General features: G+C 34.8%; 1 protein-coding gene and 1 long non-coding RNA gene across 3 annotated transcripts in view; one reads left to right on the forward strand and one right to left on the reverse strand.

The window, feature by feature from the left end:
• LOC111416632 (Rho guanine nucleotide exchange factor at 64C) overlaps nucleotides 1–16110 on the reverse strand; it is a 145535-nt gene that overhangs the window by 101267 nt on the left and 28158 nt on the right. For both annotated transcript variants that reach the window (XM_071201364.1, XM_071201363.1), the window contains one exon: nucleotides 4533–4568. The gene's annotated coding sequence lies outside the window, so the exon portion shown is untranslated. The remainder of the gene's footprint in view (nucleotides 1–4532; nucleotides 4569–16110) is intronic.
• The window catches only part of LOC139432639 (uncharacterized), a 49654-nt gene that overhangs the window by 28879 nt on the left and 4665 nt on the right, over nucleotides 1–16110 (forward strand). The window contains exons 2-4 of the long non-coding RNA XR_011642383.1: nucleotides 6407–6486; nucleotides 7361–7440; nucleotides 8314–8393. This is a non-coding gene — a long non-coding RNA (uncharacterized lncRNA). The remainder of the gene's footprint in view (nucleotides 1–6406; nucleotides 6487–7360; nucleotides 7441–8313; nucleotides 8394–16110) is intronic.

The following is a 16110-nucleotide window of genomic DNA, read 5'->3' on the forward strand; positions in this document are numbered from 1 at the left end:
CAGTTTGAAAAACATCATCTTGCGTATTATCAGAAACTAGTTTAGACGCATTTATTCGGTGAATTCAAAATATATATTTAATCAATTAAAATTAATTGATTTAGAAGAAATTTTCAGTTAAATGATCCAACGTGCAACTAATTCCATATACTTTCTCATAAGTGTGTACTATACAATATGTCCGTAAAGTAACGGATATAGGCGATAAAATCATTATAAACAGTTTATGGAAAAATCCCTAAAACGGGTCTAAAGATTTAAATTTTTGCAAATTTTTGGTGTAGATTTCAATTCTTTTCCGCCATTTTTAAACGAGTTATGACGTCATCGATATTTTTTTCAAATGGCGATCCTCCAATTATTTACAGAATATGAAAGAGGATGTTTTTCTGAATCTAGTACACTCAATATTAATATTGGTTACATAAGAGAATTCTTGAGAAAAATTACTTTAAAGATTAACTTCATCACTCATCATTTGCTTGATATGATAAAAATAGCAGTAGCCATGAGTAACTATGGAAACCATTTGTTTTAAACAATTCCCTGAGTGTCAAAAACTGATTTAGGAAAGCTTGTTGAACTGTGGTGGCGCGCCATCTTGTTGGAATAACTGCCATTGGAATTCAGGTGGAACAACATTATCATATCGTTTTGAAAAAAATCTAAATATCTCCCTTCAGTTAAGGTTTCCTCAAAAAGTAAGAAGTCAGGACAGTATCCCGTACTATTTCGCTCCACACATTGATCTTTTGCTGATATTGGGTGTTAGACTTTCTTGGCCAATGTCGATTTTGAATAGCCCAATACCGACAATTTTGTTTATTAACTTGTCCACTCAATGTGAGTGTTCTCTCGTCAGAAAAAATATGTTTTTGACAAAGTCTTCGTCATCATAGCTAAATTGTTGTTGGAAAAACTACGACTCATTGCTCGTGAATGAGGTTTACTTTATAGGAATAATATTTTAAGGTTTTTAAAATTTTATGAACCGTTGATTTACTAATGTCCAAATGCGACCCAATACCACAGTAACATAAGAGTTTCCTTGCCCAGTCAAAACCACCTTTTGTTGAACCTCCCCTGAAACATTTGGTCGCGCAGACTTCCAGAAATCTCGACGATGTCCATGCTTTTTCAATTTAGTCACAGCTAGGCTTGCCATACTAATGAGCTAAGCAGTTTTCGGTCAGGAAATGTTGCATTAAGGAAGTCAACTACTTACTAAATCATTTTTTGACACTTAGAATACTGTTTAAACTAATTGGTTACCATAGTTACTCATAAATTTGATGTAGCTAAACTTTAAAGTAATCTTTCTCGAAAATTTTCTTATGTAACCAATATTAATATTAACTGTACTAGTTTAGAAAAACATCCTCTTTCATATGCCGTAATAAAAATGGGGGCTTACCATTTGAAAAAAATATCGATGACGTCATAACTCGTTTAAAAATGGTGGAAAAGAATTGAAATCTACACTAAAAAATTGCAAAAAATTTAAATCTTTAGACCCGTTTATAATGATTTTATCGCCTATATCCGTTACTTTACGGACACACTGTATATTAGCTATAACACAGTTGATCTGAATTTTTTTTATAAAAGTGCCAGCGTTAGACTTCTAAAAGTAGGACAGCATGCTAGGCCATTGTACATTTAAAGATCCCCTCTCCCTTATTACTATACACCACGTATATTGCGACCTAACCTCATTGCAAATGCAGCTTATTGTCTTAGTACAACTCGAGTCATAACAAAAATGAAATTTTTTAGTGCTTGACGATTAAGTTGTTACTTTCAGAAATCTATGCCAAACTTAAAGTAATTTGTGTTGATGAGATTTCTATGTTTGTACTTCCAAATAAATCTGATTTAGTTTTTGCGAATCCTAATGGTTGGTTCAATTTTCATATTTTTCTCGATATCTATGCATCTGAGAGCAAAAGTGCAATAGAGCAATTTTGTTAAGAATAAAATTTGCTACAAGTTTCGTTCAAAAAGTTTTTCTGTAGCAGCTCAGTCTCTCCGGTGCTGCCATAAATAGTTTGAAAAAACAAGGAATAATTGAAATTTTCATATATTCGTATTTTTCTCGATATCTATTCGTCTGAGAGCAAAAGTGCAAGATAGCAATTTTATTAAGAATGAAATTTGCTATAAGTTTGCTTCGATAAGTTTTTCTGCAGCATGCTCAGATTCCCCAGTGCTACCATCAACAGTTTGAAAAACAACAAATTCATAAACTTTTCATATTTTCGTATCTTTCTCGATGTCTATGCGTCTGACAGCAAAAATGCAATAGAGCAATTTTGTTAAGAATGAAATTTGCTACAAGTTTGGTTCGAAAAGTTTTTCTGCAGCATGCTCAGATTTCCCAGTACTACCATCAACAGTTTGAAAAAACAACAAATTCATGAACTTTTCATATATTCGTATTTTTCGCGATATCTATGCGTCTGAGAGCAAAAGTGTAATAGAGTAATTTTATTAAGAATGAAATTTGCTACAAGTTTGGTTTAAAAAGTTTTTCTGCAGCATGCTCAAATTCCCCAATGCTACCATCAACAGTTTGAAAAAACAACGAATTCATAAAATTTTCATATTTTCGTATCTTTCTCGATATCTATGCGTTTGACAGCAAAAATGCAATAGAGCAATTTTGTTAAGAATGAAATTTGCTACAAGTTTGGTTCGAAAAGTTTTTCTCCAGCATGCTCAGATTCCCCAGTGCTACCATCAACAGTTTGAAAAACAACAAATTCATGAACTTTTCATATATTCGTATTTTTCTCGATATCTATGCGTCTGAGAGCAAAAGTGCAATAGAGCAATTTTATTAAGAATGAAATTTGTTACAAGTTTGGTTTGAAAAGTTTTTCTGCAGTATGCTCAAATTTCCCAGTGCTACCATCAATAGTTTGAAAAACAACGAATTCATGAAATTTTCATATATTCCTATTTTTGTCGATATCTATGCGTTTGAGAGCAATAGAGCAATTTTGTTAAGAATAACAGTTGGGGTCTTTCATCGATAATTTGGGGCAGAACTGCTCAAAATTTCGCTTGTTTAACAGCAACGTAAAGTCAATCTTCCTGTATGGGTGTAAAACATGGAAGGTCATCAAGGGAATATAGAGGTGTCCAGAGATGATATCAAATGAAAAACCAATGACTCATTAGTGATCAAATCAAGAAGAGGAAATGGCGTTGGATTGCCCTCACGCTAAGGAAGCCTCTTGGTGCAGCTGAAATGTTAGTGCATGACCGGAACCTTCAAGGAGTACCGAGACAAAGACGTCCAAAAAAGACGTGGAAGAGAACTGTTAGGAAGAAAACGTCTTGCTGCCAACTGGACCAGATGGAGAGCCTTTACTGCTACACTATGCTCCATCAGAAATGATAGGAAATAAGTCAAATCAAGTTAATCCTGAAGAGTTGTGAATTCTGAAAATACGACTTGAAACATTAATGGTGCAAAAACACACCATTGGGATGTATGATGAAATATAAGGATTACATTATCTTTCGTATTATCAAAAACCAGTTTAGACGCATTTATTCGGTGAATTCCCTAGAAATAGTCGTTTATGGACATAGTGCGTCAATATTGTGAGTGCTTTGCTAAGTACCACAATAAATACGGTGCGACTATTGCGAAGAGTTTGTAAAGCTAAATCTGAAAGTCTTGCAAAGTTAAGCCAATGAATTATCAATGAATCACGATCAAATCTATCATATATCGGAGTTTATTGCTGTTATTTGTTATTGTTTATCTTATTTACTGCTATTCTTTGCTTATCTTCACATTATTTTGACATATACAGTAATGCAAAAGCATATTTTGCTATTATGCTTAGATCTATACCTTGCGATGGTCTCCTAAAACGGTTCTTAGGTGAAGTATCATCGAAAACATGAACAATATAAGAAAGATTTAGAAGAAATCCTTAAACAGTTGGACAGTCTAAGTATGAGAAAGAATCTTATTACCCAAAATAACTAAATTAAGAATTATTTCAATTATAGTTACTGCAAGAACATTTTGTTATAAATCATAGTAAACGCCAGTTATTCAGATTAAAAAAGAATTTAACCCAATTTACATTATTACTTAACAAACCTCACTACCTGTTCATGCAGGAAACGTTCAATTATTCTTAATGATGAATGTAAATACGGTTTCAGCATTCTTATATCGGTTTTTTTACTCGCAATCCAATCGATTTCTGAAAAAGTAGCCAACATCGAACAATTAAAGAAAGAGGAATTAGAAAGTTGCCGTCGGTTTAACGACGCGGTCCCGGATTTTTTTTCTATCTTTCTTTTTCAGGCGTCACAGAGAAACCGCGAGCAAAGAGTTTAAAGTACCAATTAGGTGCTACGTTCAGCGTAGATTTTTTTTTTTCATTTTCTTGCAATCAATAGTTTGTGATGTATTTATTTGTTTGAAACTCACACGACTAGATCTTTTTATTAATCATTTAGAAAAAAAAAATAAATAAATCAGGAAGCTAAAAGCTTTTACTTACCCGTTATTCAAAATTATATCCAATCCACCGTTGAATCTTTAACAAAAAAAGAAATGAATTAAATTTAATTTAAAAATATAAAATGAAATATTCAATGTTCTATCATCCGTGTTAAATTTATTAACAAAATTGTTTAGTTACATTTTGTTTCATTTCTTCGTACCTCTCCATGCATCATCGGTTGCGTTCGCAAATTATGGGGACATTATAAAATTGATGGTGTACCGTTTTCGCGATCGCGAATGTGAAAGAAGAGGATGTCGGGAAATAAGAGAGGGTATAGGAAGAAGGTTTTGTTCAAAGTGCGATGTACCCGAAGTAATCCACATTGATTGCCTTGCACATAAATTTGCACTTGTATTGCGCCGCTATTGCAGTCTATCACGGTAATCTAAGCATCTGCGATGCCGTGAAATTGCCATCCACAAGATTCACCAGGTGTCTAACGATTGCATTAACATCCATTGAAAAGACAAAAATTCCTTTGATACGCTTTACAAAAGAAAAAAATGAAAATCTCATTTCCGAAACTACGTTGGAAAGTTAATGTTAAAAGTGGTGTAATCAAAAAATGTTGCTATCATTAGAACCGAGCGTTTACGTTTGAAATCCATTAAGGATAAAAACAGTGAAAGTATACTAACATTCATTGACGGAGTGAAATTATACAAGAAATCGTGTAATTATAGAATTTATTCGATTTTTACCAAGAATTTAACGTCTTAAAAAATGCACGGCTAAACCCGAATGTTTCTAGTTCTAGGTCTAGTGTTAGAACTAGCATTAGACCTAGAACTAGAAACATTCGGATTTAGCCGCACGTCTCTCAAGACGGCTAAACCCGAATGATTCTAGTTCTAGGTATAGTGTTAGTTCTAGTTTTACACTAGCACTATCACTAGAACTAACACAAGACCTAGAACTAGAATCATTCGGATTTAGCCGTCTTGAGAGACGTGCGGCTAAATCCGAATGTTTCTAGTTCTAGGTCTAATGCTAGTTCTAACACTAGACCTAGAACTAGAAACATTCGGGTTTAGCCGTGCATTTTTTAAGACGTTAAATTCTTGGTAAAAATCGAATAAATTCGGATTTAGCCGTCTTGAGAGACGTGCGGCTAAATCCGAATGTTTCTAGTTCTAGGTCTTGTGTTAGTTCTAGTGATAGTGATAATGCAAAACTAGAACTAACACTAGACCTAGAACTAGAAAGTTTTATTAACAAGTTTTAAATCTTAAACTCTCAACATAACTTTGAGGTTATGTAAATGTCACGAATTGTCAAACGTTTAGGTTATAATTAATATAAATTTTAGAATAATTTTACTTTTATTTTTAAAAGTTATTACTTTCAATTCATTTTATTAATATTAAATAACCCTTTTATTAACAAATTCTTTTTTATATATGCAATATCAATAATAATTTTTAATTTAGGATTAATTCTTTGATATTGGAGGTTATGTTGTGAATCATGAGTTGTCAAATATTTGGGGTTAGTTTGAATTGATAAATTAACTTTATCAATTCCTCATTAAATAAATAATATTTATTTCTTAGTATTGTGTTATAACAACAATAAATATTTTCTGATTGTTTTCTGTTATAACCAAATTTTATTAATTAATTGTATTAGAATTAATTTAAATTGAATTATTTTCCCGCCACCATCAAAATAGACCAAAATGGCGATTTTCAATTCTACCAACTTTGCTATAAAAAAATTATTTAAAATTAATATAATAATTTTACTTTTATTTTTAAAAATTATTACTTCCAATTCATTTTATTAATATTAATTAAACTTTTTATTAATAAATTCGTTTTTATATATTTAAATCACAAAAATTAATTTAAGATTATTTGTTGTTTCAGGATATGTTCGAAGTGTCAAATACTGTGGTCAAATATTTGGGTGACGTTTAAATTGTTGCGGTTTTTTCTATTTTGCAGAGGTAAGTTTTTAATCAAATCTGATTAGTTATTAAATCCGAATGTTTCTAGTTTTCGGGATAGTGTTAGTTCTAATTTTAATTCAATAAAAATATACAACACAGTGATATCTGTCTGAAGATGCACGGCTAAACCCGAATGTTTCTAGTTCTAGTGTTAGTTCTAGTGATAGTGATAGTGCAAAACTAGAACTAACACTAGACCTAGAACTAGAAAGTTTTATTAACAAGTTTTAAATCTTAAATTCTCAACATAACTTTGAGGTTATGTAAATGTCACGAATTGTCAAACGTTTAGGTTATAATTAATATAAATTTTAGAATAATTTTACTTTTATTTTTAAAAGTTATTACTTTCAATTCATTTTATTAATATTAAATAACCCTTTTATTAACAAATTCTTTTTTATATATGCAATATCAATAATAATTTTTAATTTAGGATTAATTCTTTGATATTGGAAGTTATGTTGTGAATCATGAGTTGTCAAATATTTGGGGTTAGTTTGAATTGATAAATTAACTTTATCAATTCCTCATTAAACAAATAATATTTATTTCTTAGTATTGTGTTATAACAACAAAAAACATTTTCTGATTGTTTTCTGTTATAACCAAATTTTATTAATTGTATTAGAATTAATTTAAATTTAATTATTTTCCCGCCACCATCAAAATAGACCAAAATGGCGATTTTCAATTCTACCAACTTTGCTATAAAAAAATTATTTAAATTAACATAATAATATTACTTTTATTTTTAAAAATTATTACTTCCAATTCATTTTATTAATATTAATTAAACTTTTTATTAATAAATTCGTTTCTATATATATTAAAATCACAAAAATTAATTTAAGATTATTTGTTGTTTCAGGTTATGTTCGAAGTGTCAAATACTGTGGTCAAATATTTGGGTGACGTTTAAATTGTTGCGGTTTTTTCTATTTTGCAGAGGTAAGTTTTTAATCAAATCTGATTAGTTATTAAATCCGAATGTTTCTAGTTTTCGGGATAGTGTTAGTTCTAATTTTAATTCAATAAAAATATACAACACAGTGATATCTGTCTGAAGATGCACGGCTAAACCCGAATGTTTCTAGTTCTAGTGTTAGTTCTAGTGATAGTGATAGTGCAAAACTAGAACTAACACTAGACCTAGAACTAGAAAGTTTTATTAACAAGTTTTAAATCTTAAACTCTCAACATAACTTTGAGGTTATGTAAATGTCACGAATTGTCAAACGTTTAGGTTATAATTAATATAAATTTTAGAATAATTTTACTTTTATTTTTAAAAGTTATTACTTTCAATTCATTTTATTAATATTAAATAACCCTTTTATTAACAAATTCTTTTTTATATATGCAATATCAGTAATAATTTTTAATTTAGGATTAATTCTTTGATATTGGAGGTTATGTTGTGAATCATGAGTTGTCAAATATTTGGGGTTAGTTTGAATTGATAAATTAACTTTATCAATTCCTCATTAAACAAATAATATTTATTTCTTAGTATTGTGTTATAACAACAATAAATATTTTCTGATTGTTTTCTGTTATAACCAAATTTTATTAATTGTATTAGAATTAATTTAAATTTAATTATTTTCCCGCCACCATCAAAATAGACCAAAATGGCGATTTTCAATTCTACCAACTTTGCTATAAAAAAATTATTTAAAATTAATATAATAATTTTACTTTTATTTTAAAAAATTATTACTTCCAATTCATTTTATTAATATTAATTAAACTTTTTATTAATAAATTCGTTTTTATATATTTAAATCACAAAAATTAATTTAAGGTTATTTGTTGTTTCAGGTTATGTTCGAAGTGTCAAATACTGTGGTCAAATATTTGGGTGACGTTTAAATTGTTGCGGTTTTTTCTATTTTGCAGAGGTAAGTTTTTAATCAAATCTGATTAGTTATTAAATCCGAATGTTTCTAGTTTTCGGGATAGTGTTAGTTCTAATTTTAATTCAATAAAAATATATAACACAGTGATATCTGTCTGAAGATGCACGGCTAAACCCGAATGTTTCTAGTTCTAGGTCTAGTGTTAATTCTAGTCTTAGTTTAATAAAAATATATAACATAGTGATATTTAGTGCTAACTAGCGCTACCTAGCACTGTCACTAATAATAATTAAGTTTATTGCTACCAAATCAGCAATACATTCCACAAACAATTAAATTTTTAGCAATACTACAATTACATATATCACATTACAATACAATACATTTTATTTCCTATCCTACCCCTCCCCATCTCCTCCCCGCATCTCCCTACGCTGCCTTGTCGCCACCACCTCCCTCATCCATTCTCTTCCCTCTGCCCCCTCCCCCAGCACCTGCTTCCAGCCGATCACTTCCTCTCTTAGCTCGTCACACTCCCTCAGTAGGTGCTCCAACGACTCCCACTCCCCCCCACATAGCCTACAACCTCTCTCCTCATCTCTCATCCAATACCTATTCGCTCTCTCCTCATTGCCGCATCTGAATCTTGCCACCATCCTCTTCCCCTCCTCATCCCCCTCCACCGACAGGTACTTCGGCAATCCCTCCGTTATTATTTCCTCGTACTTAGGGTTGTACCTGCTCTCCCTTATCTGCCCCTTCTTTCTTGCCTCTGTACATCTCTATCCCTGCTCTCCAGCTCTTTCCACATCTCAATCCCTTCCCTCCTTCTATCATCTACCGCTTTCACTGAGTACCCCACCCTTCTGAAATATTCCTCCCTCCCTCGTTGCCCGTAACCCCCTTTCCCTGCCTTAATCTCTTTCCAGCACTCCCCCAAAATTTTACATTGAGACCTCCCTTCAACCCTCTCCTCAAAACGTACCGCCCTTTTACCCGCCTCCACTCTTAACTTATCAACCTTCACCTCTTCTCTGACTATGTACTCCGGCGTCTCTTTTGCCAACCCCAAAACCCATCTCCAATACCTAGCCTGCACGCCTTCCAACAGCCCTTGCTCTTTCCACCCCCAAAGCTCCGCCCCGTACATCATAACACTTCTAATCAAGCACTCGAATATCATCTTCCTTTTTCCCATATCCCTTCCAAATAATCTCTCTCCCCACCCCCAGACCTACCCCATCACCTTATTCGCCTTCTTTGCCATTGCCCTCACATGCGCGCCTTCCTTGTTGTCCTCTCTAAATCTGTACCCCAAATATGTGTACTCCCTCACCTCCTCTATCTCCTTCCCTTCCCACCTTCAGTCTTCGCTCTTCCTTCTACCCCCTTTACAGAACTTCATAACCTTTGTCTTTCCTACATTCACCTCCAGAGCCTTCCCCCTAAAATAACTCTCCAAACTCCGCATCATCGCCTTCATCTCCTTCGCCTCTCTCGCCACTACCACCAAATCGTCCGCGTAAGCCAGTGAATGCATCTTCCTCCTCCCTACAACCACACCTCCCATCTGCCCACCGGTCAATCTGTCTTCCATGTCTGCGGTATACAAGGCAAACAGTGCGGGACTGAGTGGATATCCCTGCCTCAAACCCCTCGTTGTCCAGAACCTATCCGTTAACTCGTCACCCACCTTTACCCTAGCTATCGTCTCTGCGTATATCTCCCTCACCCTGTTTATTGTCCCACCAGTAATCCCTCTCCTCCTCATCTCCTCCCATAACTTCCCTCTATTCACCTTATCAAACGCTGCCTTTAGATCTATGAATAGGGCGTAAAGCTTCCCTCCCTTCCCTTCCAGCTCTTTATCCACCAAGTGTTTCAATATGTACACGTTATCTATCCTGCCTGTCCGTCCGGTAAGATCCCTTTCTCTTCCATCTCTTCCTCAAACCTCTGCAGCAGCACCTTCGCATATATCTTGTACGCCGAGTCCATTAAGCTAATTCCCCTATAACTTTCCACTACTCCCTTCACTCCCTTCTTGTACAAGGGGCTTATTATCGCCGTCCTCCATCCAATCGGAAACCCTTCCCCTGTCACTAGAACTAGCATTAGACCTAGAACTAGAAACATTCGTATTTAGCCGCACGTTCCTCAAGACGGCTAAACACGAATGATTCTAGTTCTAGATCTTGTGGTAGTTCTAGTGCTAGACGGCTAAACAAGACTTCTGATATTTCACTAGTATATCGCAGATACAGTACGCTTTTATTTCTTTAAGCTCTGAAAAGTCTATCCGAGATGTACATTGTTAATATCTTTACGCCTTTGACAAAGACTTTTGAGCACTACTTTATTGAAGAGTTTTCTCCTGTGATGTGGTCGAATCCTGAAACTTTCTTTAGATCCTATACCAGCAATTGGTGTGAAGTTTTATGTTCTTTGGTTTTCAATATTAGTCATCTCTAGATTGTTTTGCCATGGGTTGGGAGTAAACATCTCAGCCAGATATTTAGCAAACATCGTCACTTAATAGCGTTACTAAAATGAGTGGTGAAGAAGATCAAGTTTTAGTAGCAGCTGCCATCAGTATTATAAATTAAGAGAAGGTTTTGACCTCTACCATCAATATCATCGGCAATGTACCGAATGCACCAAGAAGAACTAACATAAGAAAGATTTGTGGCCTTTCATAAAATTACCCAATAAAATAGACTAAAACACCTTCTAACATTCTAAATTCTATTCCAAACACCTTCTTTAGAACTGAACAAACATTTACCTTTCTCCAGATTAAAGAAACGTCGAAGAATGTAAAACTAAGTAAGATATTATGTTAAGTGGCCCGAGAATTCCATCCACTTCTATTGTGAAGGCGAACATAAATGAAATGTTTCCGACCACGAATAAAGTAAATTTCTCTCTGATAATATCTTATCGAAATAACTTTGTTGGATTATTATGCAGAAAATTTCAATAAATTTTTATAATTTTTAAAATATTAAACGATGTAGATGGGAAAAAGGAAAATCTCGAAGAAATTCTTCGTTGGAGGGACTCCCCGTGAACATAAAAAGAACAAATTGTATTCACAGAAGAGTAACACGTCTCGACTTGGAGAGCGTTAGTTCTCTCCCCTTGTAAACACACGATAAATCATTGGCGCGCGAGCAAAGGAGTTTATCGAGAAGAAGAAGAAGAAGAAGGGGGTCGGTCACGATTTTAATACGCTTCTCAACTTCACCTCTCCGTTCCTTCTCTCTCTTTTAACTTATTCGGTTTTTGCGGAGTGTGCGTGTAGAACGCGTCGCGTTTCGCATATTTTACACGCGGCGACGTCGCCGAAGCATTAAGATAGAAGAACTAGATTCTTGCTGGTTTGCTAGAAAAATTATCTTACTACTCGGAGTCAACTTGAGTTAAAAAAAGAATGATGGGGAACAGGGAGAAAGATGAAGAAGAAAAAGAAAGGGTTAACATCGAATTGCACTAACGAGTGCGATGGGTCACTAATCTTTTTGTGTTCTTTTTTTTTTATTTCAGTTTTAATCGTTATTTTCATTTTGCCCGAGACTAAGATGGTATATAATTTCCATAAAACATTTTGCCTCATTTAGTTTTAAAGTTGATGTCTATCGATTATAATCTCTTAAGATGTTCTTGTAGTTGGATTACTTAAAGGATTAAGAAGATGTACTTGTTAAAAATAAATGTGTACATAAATTTTTATTTCTTTTTTCGATATATGGTGAATTTTAATTAACATGCAATATACAAAAATATATTTCTATACAGGTGTCCGGAAATGACGTGTACAACGGAAGACCACAAGTACCTTAACCAAAAATATGATGATTTAACTCAACTTATCCATATGCAAAATTGCTTAGTTTAGCCGTTAGAGGGCTTCGTGATGAATTCAAAGATAACACGAAACTGTTTTTGTTTTTAAAATTAGTTATACCTAGCCTACTATTAAAAAAAAACGATATTAGTGTTACCTTACATTACTCATTCGCGCTTGTGGGGATTTAGAAAATATTTTTTTTGCTAAACCGTTCACCTAACTGAAATTAGAACTAAAACTAACACTAGAAACTCCACCTCTCACTTTCCAATTTTATGTCCGGTGAAGACTGGGATGAAGTGGACAGACTAACAATGGAGAAGGCTGATTGTGAATTCCAGAAGATCCATGACACGCACATCAAGAAGTTTGAATCCTTAGAACGCCGGATACAAAAGAAGAAAAGTAATAGTTTACCAGTAGAAACAATCGTCATCATCAGATCGAGTGTCTCACTAACAAAAGATGAAACCACTGTGCTCGCCAAAGGATTGAATCGCCCCGAGGAAGTCCCGAAAGAGGAAATTATCTGCGAGGTGGAAGCGACTGTTCGAAGGATGCCCGCACTAAAAGCCGAAGAGATCCGACAAGAATTTGAAGTGCTGAAGTCAGCAAAACCACCTAAATCCAACTTGGAGCCCAACCCAACCCAACCCAGCCATCTACAGGTAGATCAAGAAGGACCCAACAGACAGAATCGTAAGGAAAATGAAGGACTTGATAAAATCTACAGGAATTCCTGCAGAAAGGATTGTTTGTGCAGGCGCCGGTACCACCAAGAATTTATAGACTACCGAAGATTCATTAACCAGACGTCCCCCTCCGCCCTATCGTCAGTGCTAACAACTCCCACATACCAGTTGGCCACATATCTTTTACAGAGAACACCGAATCATACGTCGGGGATTCTACACATTTTGTGGAATCGTTAAATGTACCAGTCAAGGATGCTGTGGATGACCTCCGCCAGAAGCTCGAACAGTTCGAAAGAGCAGTCATGGGATCTCCATTATCGCCAGTTATATCGAAGGAGAGCCTGTGGAAACCAAAACTATGGCTCCGATATGTGGATGACACATTTGTAATATGGCAACATGTTAAAAAACGGCTCACTTTAACCCTCAACATCCGATGATTAAGTTTACCATGGAAACAGAAACTGTCAAAAAACTATCTTTCCTAGATGTGTTGGTCACCAGGACGACAAATGAGAACTTGAAAGATATGGAACTTGGTGTATATCGGAAGAAGACCTATACCAATAGGTATCTGCAGGCTTCATCACATCATCATCCTCAACAGAAGAGGTCCGTGATCCGCACTTTATTTCAACGAGCAGCGAGAATATGTGAAGAAGATATTTTGAAGAAGGAACAACAATTTCTACGAGGCATGCTGTAAAAGAACGGATACACTTCGCGGGACATCAACCCAGCCATCAAGCAGCGAAAGCAGAAAGAAGACGCGGTAAGTACAAAACCACTTGGATTTATCTGTCTTCCTTATGAGCGGGAGTTTACCGACTATCGTGCAGTTGTGAGAAAGTTTACGTTGGCCAAACTGGACGCAACGTCGAGTGCCGCATCAAAGATTATGAAAGGGATGTAAGGTTGAAGAAGATCCAGCAGACAGAGGTTGCGGAATATTCCCATGCAGAGGGACACCGAATAGGCTTCGAACAAACAAAGGTACTGGCTAGGGATAACAGATATTACCAAAGACTGACAAGAGAAGCCATAGAAATCCATCGACATAGAAATAACCTCAACAGAGAAGATGGCTGGGAGCTCAGCAAAACATGAAAGATGGTGGTGAACACGAAGACCTCCTGCCGCCTCACACCGGACGCGACGCAATTAGTTAATAATTAGCGTTAATTAATTATTAATCAATTTGCCGACTTATATATTGTACTCGATTTTCGATTTCGTCACCTCGAACCAGTTTCTGAAGAAACTTTTCTTAAAAGACACACGGCAAAACCCGAAAGTTTCTAGTTTTAGTTCAATTAACACCGGTCGTGAAAGCCTTCGTACTTGCATAATTTATTGTGACAATGTTTTTAAACACCCTATAATTTTCGAAATTAGAGTTTATTCCACAAATAGTTGTTCTATACTGATACAAACGCATGACCACAGAATGACTAAAATCCATTGAGGATTTTTCGACTTATCTAAAAAATTTAAAAAAGCGGCTAAACTAAGCAATTTTGTATATAAATAAGTTGAGTTAAATCATCATATTTTTAGTCAAAGTATTTGTGGTCTTGGGTTGTACACGTCATTTCCGGACACCCTGTAGAAACCAGGGCGTACCTACTTACTGCATAATTTGACATTACAGTAAATAAAACTAGACTAACACTAGCACTAGAACTATAAACATTCCGTCTAGCCGAAACTTTCTAGTCTAGATCTAGTGCTAGTTCTAGTTTTAGATGATATTCAACGGTAGATTGTTGTATATTTTTGTTGCACTAACACTAGACCTAGAACTTGAAACATTCAGGTTTAGCCGTCTTAAGAGACGTTCGGCTAAACCTGAATGTTTCTAGTTTTAGGTCTAATGTTAGTTTTAGTGACAGTGCTAGGTTAGTTAGCACTAAATACCGCTATGTTGTATATTTTTATTAAACTAGAACTAGTACTAGGCCTAGAACTTAGAATTTAGGTTTAGCCATCTTAGGAGACCTACAGTTAAACCCATAGTTCTAGTGATAGTGAGAAGCCAAGTAGTGACAACGCCAAGTACCTACACATTACTCTGGAGATCAAATTGATTCTATTTGCTGATTGGGAGGAACTCAAATTCAATCTCCAACAAACTACTGACTTACAATCAGATTTTAAATTCAACATGGCACTATGGCTTCCAGAATAAAGTGTCTCTTAGGTTCAGAGCACATGGTGTCTGGTAGGTCTTATTGCTAAATGTTACATATAGGTAGTGTTCCTGGGCAAATTCCGATGATTTAAAAAACGTGGTTTGCATGTCTTCTAGGTAACTAACCTGCTGAAAAAATACCCATAAAACATTGCACAGCACCAGTTACTCCAGCTATATATTTAAGCAACTCAGGCAGTACCATTAGTTGAGTTATTGAAGACTTTAATAGCTTACAGTTAATGGCTTAGTTGGATTTTTGTACTCAGTGATTTTTTGCCATCCAAGGGGTGCGTGTGACTTTCATTACCTTAGGTACTATGGCTCTTTCATTCGTACTATGATGTCTAGTTTGCCTCTCTATAACAGTTCTGTTGCACATGCCTATATAGAGGGATGTTGCTTTTAGATAGAACTACGTATCAGTTCTAAGTAGTACGACTTTCTAGTGATATTTTAAGAAAAACTCTATAAATGTGAAGTCTCTAGGCTCTGAGATGAGTCTAAATAGGTTCACATGCTTCAGTTGATCAATCTCATCCAGAAATTCACACAACTGCTTGAAAATATTTGTAGTCATAAAAATAACTACTGCAAATAGATACGATTTTATCTTAGATGAGATTTCACTGCAAATGACACTAGTATTACGCATACAAATAATAATTCTATAAAGAGGCAACGAATTTTTATCTTTAATAGAGCAGGGGTCGCTTGCACCCGAGGCAGTGCAATTAAAACAATCTGTAGTGATACAGATATCTATTTTATACCGAGGCAACAAAAATTCGGACATAGAAATAGTAGAAAATAGCAGCCGAAGTCACTTGCAGCCGAAGAGGTGCAGTTGAAGCAATCTATACTCATTCAAATATCTATGGAATAATAGATAACACAGTTTCATCTTCGGTGAACGACGAAAAGATGGTAACAGAAAGAGTTTGCAACTGAGACACTATAATTGGCAACAGTTAGTATCACACAAACAACACTGTAGCGTTTCATGATTAATACGGACCTGTT

The sequence above is a fragment of the Onthophagus taurus genome, chromosome 1 (assembly GCF_036711975.1).
Source record: "Onthophagus taurus isolate NC chromosome 1, IU_Otau_3.0, whole genome shotgun sequence".
NCBI classification, from domain to species: Eukaryota; Metazoa; Arthropoda; class Insecta; order Coleoptera; family Scarabaeidae; genus Onthophagus; species Onthophagus taurus.